General features: G+C 34.9%; 1 protein-coding gene across 5 annotated transcripts in view; it reads left to right on the top strand.

Annotated features, from left to right (window-relative positions):
* CCSER1 (coiled-coil serine rich protein 1) overlaps positions 1–9120 on the top strand; it is a 1258994-nt gene that overhangs the window by 1059578 nt on the left and 190296 nt on the right. The window lies entirely within an intron of this gene.

Genomic DNA, 9120 nt, shown 5'->3' with positions numbered 1-9120 from the left:
ACAGAGCATGAGTGGGGGAAGAGCAGAGAGAGAGGGAGGCAGAGAATTTGAAGCAGGCTCCAGGCCCTGAGCTGTCAGCACAGAGCCTGATGTGGGGCTCGAACTCATGAACTGTGAAATCATGACCTGAGTCGATGGGACGCCTAACCGACTGAGCCACCCAGGCTCCCCTCTTCTGCCAAATTTCTTCTGAAAATTGCCTTGTCCTCCATTTTAGCACCTGGAATAACACCTGGAACACAGTATGTGTTCAATAAACATTTAAAAGAACTTAAATTGGGTGCCTGGGCGGCCAAGTCGGTTAAGCATCAGACTTCAGCTCGGGTTATGATCTCACGGCTTGTGGTTTAGAGCCCCGTAAAGGGCTCTGTGCTGACAGTTGGAAGCCTGGAGACTGCTTTGGATTCTGTGTCTTCCTCTCTCTCCACCCCTCCTCCACTCATGCTCTGTCTCTATCAAAAAGCGATTAAACATTAAAAAAAAATTAAAATAAATACATTAAACAAGAATTAAAAAAATAAAAGAACTTAAATTGTATTTAACTCCTTTTTCATTAACTGAAATATAATCCCACTTCATCTGCTTGATGGTTCTTTCTGGTTTAGCTAACTTTCTTCTCTTTGCATAGAATATTAATGAAAAGTGATTCTTGTGTATAAAAAAAAAAAAGCCTTTCTGTTGCATTTCTGTAATAAAATATATGGCAAAATAAATTAGACCTGAGCCTACCAGTTTTCATTTGGGTGAAGTGTTCAGATATTTGTTTCCATTACAACGAAAAATTAAACATATAAATTACACACAAGTTGTTGTTATAATACACTTGAAACATGAAAGCTCATGTGAATATTGTCATTTTTACAAGTTTAAAAAATTTTTGAAGATATTAGAGTTCTTCTCAGTATTATTTAAATGCCTTTTCTGGCATAAGCAGAAAAGGACTATTAACTGATATATAACCATGGGAAGCAACTGTTACCAGAGAAAAATGCCCTATAGATAGCATTTATGAATATTTTTCTTATAGTGGAAGAAAGGGTTGTTTGTTTATTTTCACATTTACTGTTCAGTTTGAGCACTTTTGCAGTTTAAAAACTTAACCAAAAGGACATGGATAGCATAAACATTGACAAATACATAAAAGTCAGTTTGAGATTTAGGACAGTTGAAAAATACTAATAATACTAATGAATATAGAAGTACATATTGCTTTGTAAATTCAAGACTTAATTATATTGCCATTAAAAAAATATTTTATGGTATTATGCCACAATAGTCTACTTTGTTTTTTGTTTTTTGTTTTTTTTTGTTTTTTGTTTGTTTTTGGTTTGTTTTGTTTTTAAACATTTTTTTAAGTTTTATTTTTATTTATTTTGAGAGAGAGACAGCATGAGTGCAGGAGGGGCAGAGCAAGAAAGAGAGAGAGAAAGAGAGAGAGAGAGAAAATCCCAAGCAGGCTCTGCACAGCCAGTGCGGAGCCCAATGCAGGGCTGGAACTCAGGAACTGAGAGATCATGACCTGGGCCTAAACCAAGAGTTGGGTGCTTAACCAAATGAGCCACCCAGCCACCCTAGGCTACTTTGTTAATAATGTTGCAGTGTTATAGTGTTAATAGTTGGTTTCAATAACATGAAAAAAATTGCCCTGATAGAATACATAATGTTACTGTTTTATATGGAAAATAAAATAAGCTACATGTAAGATGTATGTATGAAAATAAGAAATTATTACTAAAGAGTAAAAATTCCACAGTGTTCAAAGCCACAGGATTTTGAGGGACTTTTATATGGATTTTGTATGCATGCACTTATTTATACTCCATCTTGTTTTAAATGCAATTTAAAGCCATTTGTCATGGAACTCCGTGCTTTCGATGGGCCTGAGGTGAAGTGTCTTCTGGTTGTTTACTTCCCTGTGTTGAATTGAAGGCAGAAAGAGAATTCACAAGGTAGAGAATATTTCCTTCCTGATACCATCTACATAATATATTTTTTTTGTTCTCTTGGCCAAGCTATTTTAAAACAATACATGAGTGATACACAATACTGAATTTACTTCATACTTTCTTTCCTACTTAAATATATAAGTAAAAAATATGGCTAGGAGGTTGTTAAACTGCCACCGTAATTCTAATACTTATTTGCTAAAATAATATTAATTTTTTAATATATTTTGGTTTAAAAAATCCTTAATCTCTGAGTTTCTTTCGTTGGTATTGAGAAGAGTAAAGACTTTGTTTTGTTTAATATTCTTGTGAGCACTAAGTACTATTTGTTGAGGTATAAAACAGATTCTGACATACAATGTTTACTTCAAAAATGAGTGAATATTGTAATATACTGTGACAAGTTATGTCAACCTTAAATTATATTATTAAATCACTTGAGAAAATGAAATTTGGGGATATTTTTTCCCTTTGATCATTTTAGGTATAGTCTTATTTTTAAAAGTTTCAAATTCTCATAGGAAAAATATTAGGAACAAACTTAAACCAAATTATGTTTTAAATTAATTTAAATGTATGATATTATAATAATGTTATTTTTCCATTATTTCAGTTTATAGGGAAAATATCTGTTCCATTTTTTTCCAAGTGCCCTTTCTTTGAGTTTGTTAGTCTGAAATTAATAATTTGGTGAGTCCTCCAACATATTCTACTCTATTTATTAATTACCCATAATATAAATGATGACTATATTCTGATTAGCTCAAATACAGTGGGAAACACTTAAGTACCAATGGCATAAAGTCACCTTGAAACAGTAGATATGATTTGATAAGAGCTATATAGTGATTTATATGCTTGAATACTTTTGATTCTCCTGTAAAGATTACCAATTCTTTTTTTTTTTTTTAATTTAACAACATTGCTCATTTTATAATGGGCTTAGGAAGTTTTATTTAAAAAAAAGAAATACATTATAATGGTCATACAATGGTTATACAATTCCACATAACATGGTCAATACTGGTTTCTTAGACTAAATAATTGACGCTGCACATTAATAGTAACAGGTATAATTGTCCGTTATGAGAAATATGATGTGTAACAAGGAGTTAACCATTTGAAAGGCTATTCACCTAAAGGAACAAAATTTATTGAGAATCTACCATGTGCCAAGCACTCTTCTGGCCACTGGAGACACAGAAATGAACAAGGCATAATGTTTCTCTTGGAGCTGGTATCTAGTGGGAAGATGGGAGGGTACACTATAAACAAACAATAATGTACAATCAGGTAATATTGTTAGGTTGAAAAATTAAATAGTGTATGGGAAGACAGAAAAAGCTATATCAGGGTTCCTGGGTAGCTCAGTTGGTTAAGCATCGACTTCAGCTCAGGTCATGATCTCCTAGTTCGTGGGTTTGAGCCCCACATCAGGCTCTGTGCTGACAGCTCAGAGCCTGGAGCCTACTTTGGATTCTATGTCTCCCTCTCTGTCTGCCTCTGTTTGTGCTCTATCTCTCTCTCAAAAATAAATAAACATAAAAAAATTTAAAAAAATCTATATCAGATAGGGTAATCAAGAAATTCTTTCACGGAGACAAGAATAGAGGGAGAGGGAGCCAATGTGAAGGTCTGGGGAGCAACAGCAAAGCCAAGGCGAACTCAGTATCTAATGGGAAACAATAACTTCTACACATATGATGGCAAAGGCTGCTACTATTAAAACTATATGAATATTGAATTCTTTTAGAATAATTTTGTTTTATTTCTTCTTAAAGGTAAATTCATAGTAAATTGGAAGCATTGATTGTGATTAATAATAGACAACAAAATCTAAAGCTGTCAGGATCTCAGAGCTCCTAATTAGGTTGCAGAGTGGTGGGGGGTGGGGGGCACCCCTTTAAAAATGGCTGAGCAGTCTTGCTCTGCTATAGTGAAATGATGAAAGCCAAAACAATTTTGATTTTGTTTTGGGAAATAACATGATGCTAATTACTGGTGCATAGTTTTCATGTCCAGCCGTACACATCAACAAGATTAGTAGTCATCGTAGCACTAGCAGGGGTTGTGGTGATGGTGGTGGTAATTTCAGTGCTAGTGAAATCACTTGAAGGAATGTCATCTTTGTGCTAGAAACAGTGCAAATTTCCATGATCTATTTTTATTGCCCCAAACAAACTTTAAGATGTGTGCTGATCTTATCCCTACTTACAAATGAGGATACTCCAGTTAGGAGAGTTAATAAATCTCTTACGGTCACAGTATCAGAACATTTTCAGGGGGCAAAACTCGAACTCAGTGTCATCTCATCACACAATCTGTGCTACTTTTAAGGAAAAGTGTCATACATAATGATTTGTCATGCAGTGGCATTGTGGAGTGTGAAATTGAAAGAGTACTGAGAAATTCTTGGTTTTAGAGTTGATTATGCTGTGTTTTTGATGTGTGAGAAAGACACCTCTCTACACTGTGTCTGTGAAATAAGCATGTCATTGCCATTTTTTTTCAGATTTCTTCTGATAAACAAATGAGTAAATGTGCATAAAGACAATATGAAAAATTTATTTAAACTCAATAGACGTTAAGAGTACTCTTAAGTGCTATTCACTGTGTTATGTGCTGAGGATAAAAAAACAGGAATATGTTAGAGACCAACCTTCAAGCAGCAAATAATAAAACAAATAAAATTGGGTTCCACCCCAGTTCAAGAAGAAAAATTGCATATGTCAGACACCATTCAGGTTTAATAAATGTAGTGGACATCTGTAATTCTTATACCAAGTCACCCTCTTGGGGTGACTCATTTCTTCACTTACTCCAGGTCCCTTTGTTTTGGATGGGGCTCACTCTAGCCCTGGGCTCTAGGAATAGAAACCATAACTCAGGCTCAGTCAATGAGAGGGCCATAGCTATAGTGACTGATTTAGAAAGATCATGACACAAGTCTGGATGAAGAGAGGGACAGAGGGAGAGAGGAGAAAAGTGAATATTTAACTTTTTGTTCCAGCTTTTCTTGTTCATTGGACATTTCATCTATATAAGCTAACAAATTCCTGTCTGCTGAGAACTAAGCAGGTTACATATGAGCTGGGAATTTTTAATATACAGAAAGACTGACTCAAACAGTATGACTATGTTGATTCATTTAAGATGAAGTTAATGTTGAAGTTAATAAGATGCTTTAAGTTTTGCAAGATGATGAGTATTTAAGCTAAGTCTTAAGAAGCAAAATCTAGAAACGTGACACCAAATTTTATCATGGAGAAGGGGAAAGTGGCCTTTACCGAGAGTTTAGGAGATACTAGGCAGGAAACTAATATTTTACATATACATTTTATTAGCTGAAAGAAGGAAATTACTTATATATTTCTTATTATTAACTTTGCTAAAATGTATATTGAGACATTCACTAAATCTAAAAAGTGTGAGGAGTTTTGGTATTTTTTATGGTCTAGCACAAATCATTAGAAAAAGTGACATGGTATGAATTTTACTCTAGGAAGATACTTCCTGGTACAGAAAGAAGAATGGACAAGAGGCATGGGAGATTAGAACAAGCAACATTGGCAGAAAGTTCTTAAATTAGTTAAATTAAAAAAAAATTACAGGGATGCCTGGGTAGCTCAGTTGGTTAAGCGTCCGACTTCTGCTCAGGTCATGATCTCACGGTTCTTGAGCCCGAGCCGTGTGGGGCTCTGTGCTGACAGCTCAGAGCCTGGAGCCTGCTTCAGACACTGTGTCTCCCTCTTTCTCTGCTCCTCCCCAACTCGTACGCTGTCTGTCTGTCTGTCTCTCTCTCTTTCTGAAAAAATAAAGAGTAAAAACAATTTTTTTAATTAAAAAAAAAATTACAGAGAAAGTCTATTGCTGAGAGATGGTTGGAGCCTTCAGCAGCATAGCACCAGAGGGAATGGATATAAGTAATAAAGATCTAGGAGATGTTCTGGAGTAAGAATCATCAGGCCTGGAGAACTAAAAATATGTAGGGTATGGTGGAGATGGAATGTGTTTCCATGGATATATGAGAGGGTAGAGGATTTATTAACAGAAGCAATATGTAAAGAGTGAAGGGTATATTAGCAGGGAAGAGGGATATCTATGAGAACACTAGCCAATGCTGATTTGGAACATGGATTTGGAAAGCCTGAAGTGTTTTTGCTGTGAAGACTAGCATTTGTTCATGCATCATTAAAAAAAAAAATGTTGAGCATTTAAATACAAGTCAAGCACTTCTCTAGACAAATTTCCTGCTCTCACAAACCTTGTATTCTAGTGGTAGGATGCAGAGAACAAAAATTAAATGAATAAGTATATGTTATATCAAGTAGTAAAGAATTATAGAAAGAAATATAAATCATAGTCAGGATTTGGGGCTGTTATAATTCCGGTTAAGGAAGGAATCTCTGAGAAGAGATCTGAAAAAAAAAATTGAGGGAGTCAGCCATAAGGATATCTGGGATTAGAAAATTTCAGACCTTGAATTGCATTTAGTTATGTACTTGACTGCAGTGTGAACTTCTGAAAGGGACTGAAAGGGACTGTTATACTTATCATTTAAAAAAAAATCTAAGTTTGGTTTCAGAGTGTCATCATATCAATCCTGGATATCTGCCTGAGGCTTTCAAGAAATTTTCATATGCCTGATATGCTCTCTCTTTATCAGTCACAAGGTACTCTTCTATTTTTCCAACCAATTTTCATTCAGGGATCATTTTCTTCAAGAAGTCAGGGTAGATCAAATACTCTCTTTCATACCCCAAAAGATATTTCTAGCATAATACCATAGAGTTAGGAGTCTATAAAATTCTTGAATACATGACCTATGGTTTACATGTATCAGAATGACTTAATGTCAATAAAATTTTGTTGAATTGAATTAGAAATAGAAATAATCTAGATTGACTGAAGTATAGAATATGTACAGGTAAAAGAATGACACAAAATATGAGGAAGAGAAGACATGAAATATGAAGTTTCCAAAGATAACTAAGGAAAAAACTGGCAAAACAGCTGATTCAGTAACTAAACCGACTTGTCAAGGAATGAATCAAACACAAGAAGAAGGCTGCTGCTGCTTTCGAGTGTCCTCTGTTTTCTCCTCTTTTCCTTCTGTCTAATTAAGTAAAGCTATATAAATATAGCACAGAGCAGTATCTGACAGATACTTATAGCTCAAAAAATATTCACATTTAGAGTCAGCTTTTGAAAGAGTACCCTTGAAATATATTTACATCATTTTCTTTGATTAAAGGAGTCAATGAATACATTAGATAGATTAATTAAGGTATATACACATATGTATTTTTTGATCAAAGTCTTATTGCTGTATTCAGTTTAAATGGCAGGAGTACTTTTTTCAGATAAGAAACAATCTCTTTTTTTCCCCTCTTTAATTTAGAAACAACTGACTTTCTAGTTTGGGATCATATGACTTTGGATGAGGACAGGGATGTCATAAATGAGATTCTTACTAGAGTCCCCTGATTCATGTCTTTAGTCTAGTGCATTGGTCAGACCCGAAAGTCTCCTTGATGTCTCATCACATTTTGGTACAGTATTGACATATTTTAAATTTAACTCCATGGATTCCAGGATACACATGATCTTTTCAGAAATGATATATTATTATAAGAACTGAATAATCTTTGTGCAGCAAGGTTTACTACAGTCAACTGCAAAACCCATATTACTATTCACTCTTTATATAATTATAATTTGGTTTGTGATTTTGACCTTGTTTTAAAGATTTTATTTTATTTTATTAAGTAATCTCTGCACCCAGAATGGGACTTGAACTTAGAACTCCGAGATCAAGAGTCGCATGCTCTACTGACTGAGCCAGCCAGGTGCCCCTAACCTTGTTTTAAATAGCGTAATTCAGTAGCAGATTTTATTCAGTTTGAAATGAAAAGTTAGCTTTATTTTTATTTGAGATACAAAAATTCTTCTATATCTTAAGTAAAATGTTGTCATGATATTATATAATTATATCACACTTTAGTAACTAGATGGATTCTTTCCAGTGCTTAGTTATTGTTTACTTTATTGGAGAGGAAGTGTTTCTGGGATTGGCAGCCTGTGGCAACTCCCCCTAATAAATGTTATTAGCTACCCCAAAAGAAAAGTATATTAATAATTCCATTTAGCATGTTCCTAACTGTATGATGTAATATAGAGAGCTATTTCTCATGTTTAGTCTAAAAAGATTTTTTTTTAATTTTTTTAAATGTTTTTATTTATTTTTGAGACAGAGAGAGACAGAGCATGAGCAGGGGAGGGGCGGAGAGAGAGGGAGACACAGAATTCGAAGCAGGCTCCAGGCTCCGAGCTGTCAGCACAGAGCCCGACGCGGGGCTCAAACTCACACACTGGGAGATCATGACCTGAGCCAAAGTCGGGCGCTCAACCGACTGAGCCACCCAGGCGCCCCTAAAAAGATTTTTTTTTATTTTTTTTTCAACGTTTTTTATTTATTTTTGGGACAGAGAGAGACAGAGCATGAACGGGGGAGGGGCAGAGAGAGAGAGGGAGACACAGAATCGGAAACAGGCTCCAGGCTCTGAGCCATCAGCCCAGAGCCCCACGCGGGGCTCGAACTCACGAACCGCGAGATCGTGACCTGGCTAAAGTCGGACGCTTAACTGACTGCGCCACCCAGGCGCCCCTAAAAAGATTTTTAACACAGTTGCTGGGTTAACATCTTCAAATATTTTATTAGATCTTTCTTTTTCTAGTACAGAATATCCATAATTCAAGTTATTAATCTGTTTTTACCTATGATTTGTCAAATAATTATTTTCTATTACTCATTGCATTTTCCTAAAATTTTGAAGGTATTTGTAATAAGGTGAATATGACTCCAGCTATCACCATTAACTCTCATTTTTTCTTCTGATGTGTCTTCCTTAACAAGATTGTACAAAGATAGAGAAGACTATTAGTATAACCCTCAATCTCACAAAAAGAATCTTCTAGCTATTATAAAGTTAACCTGGTATCAATGTAGGAGACAAATGGTAGATAATATCCATAGGGCAGATAGTAAATAATGCATTCTGCTTCCATCAAATTATATTCATAGTTTAGTGTTTATTATATTTAAAATTTAGTGTTTGAGTCAAGTTAACACTGCATTTCTGCTGCTGATAAACTTTAAAAGATATTAGTATTT

Source organism: Acinonyx jubatus, chromosome B1 (genome assembly GCF_027475565.1).
Source record: "Acinonyx jubatus isolate Ajub_Pintada_27869175 chromosome B1, VMU_Ajub_asm_v1.0, whole genome shotgun sequence".
Classification (NCBI taxonomy): Eukaryota; Metazoa; Chordata; class Mammalia; order Carnivora; family Felidae; genus Acinonyx; species Acinonyx jubatus.
This window is presented reverse-complemented; position numbering and strand designations above follow the sequence as displayed.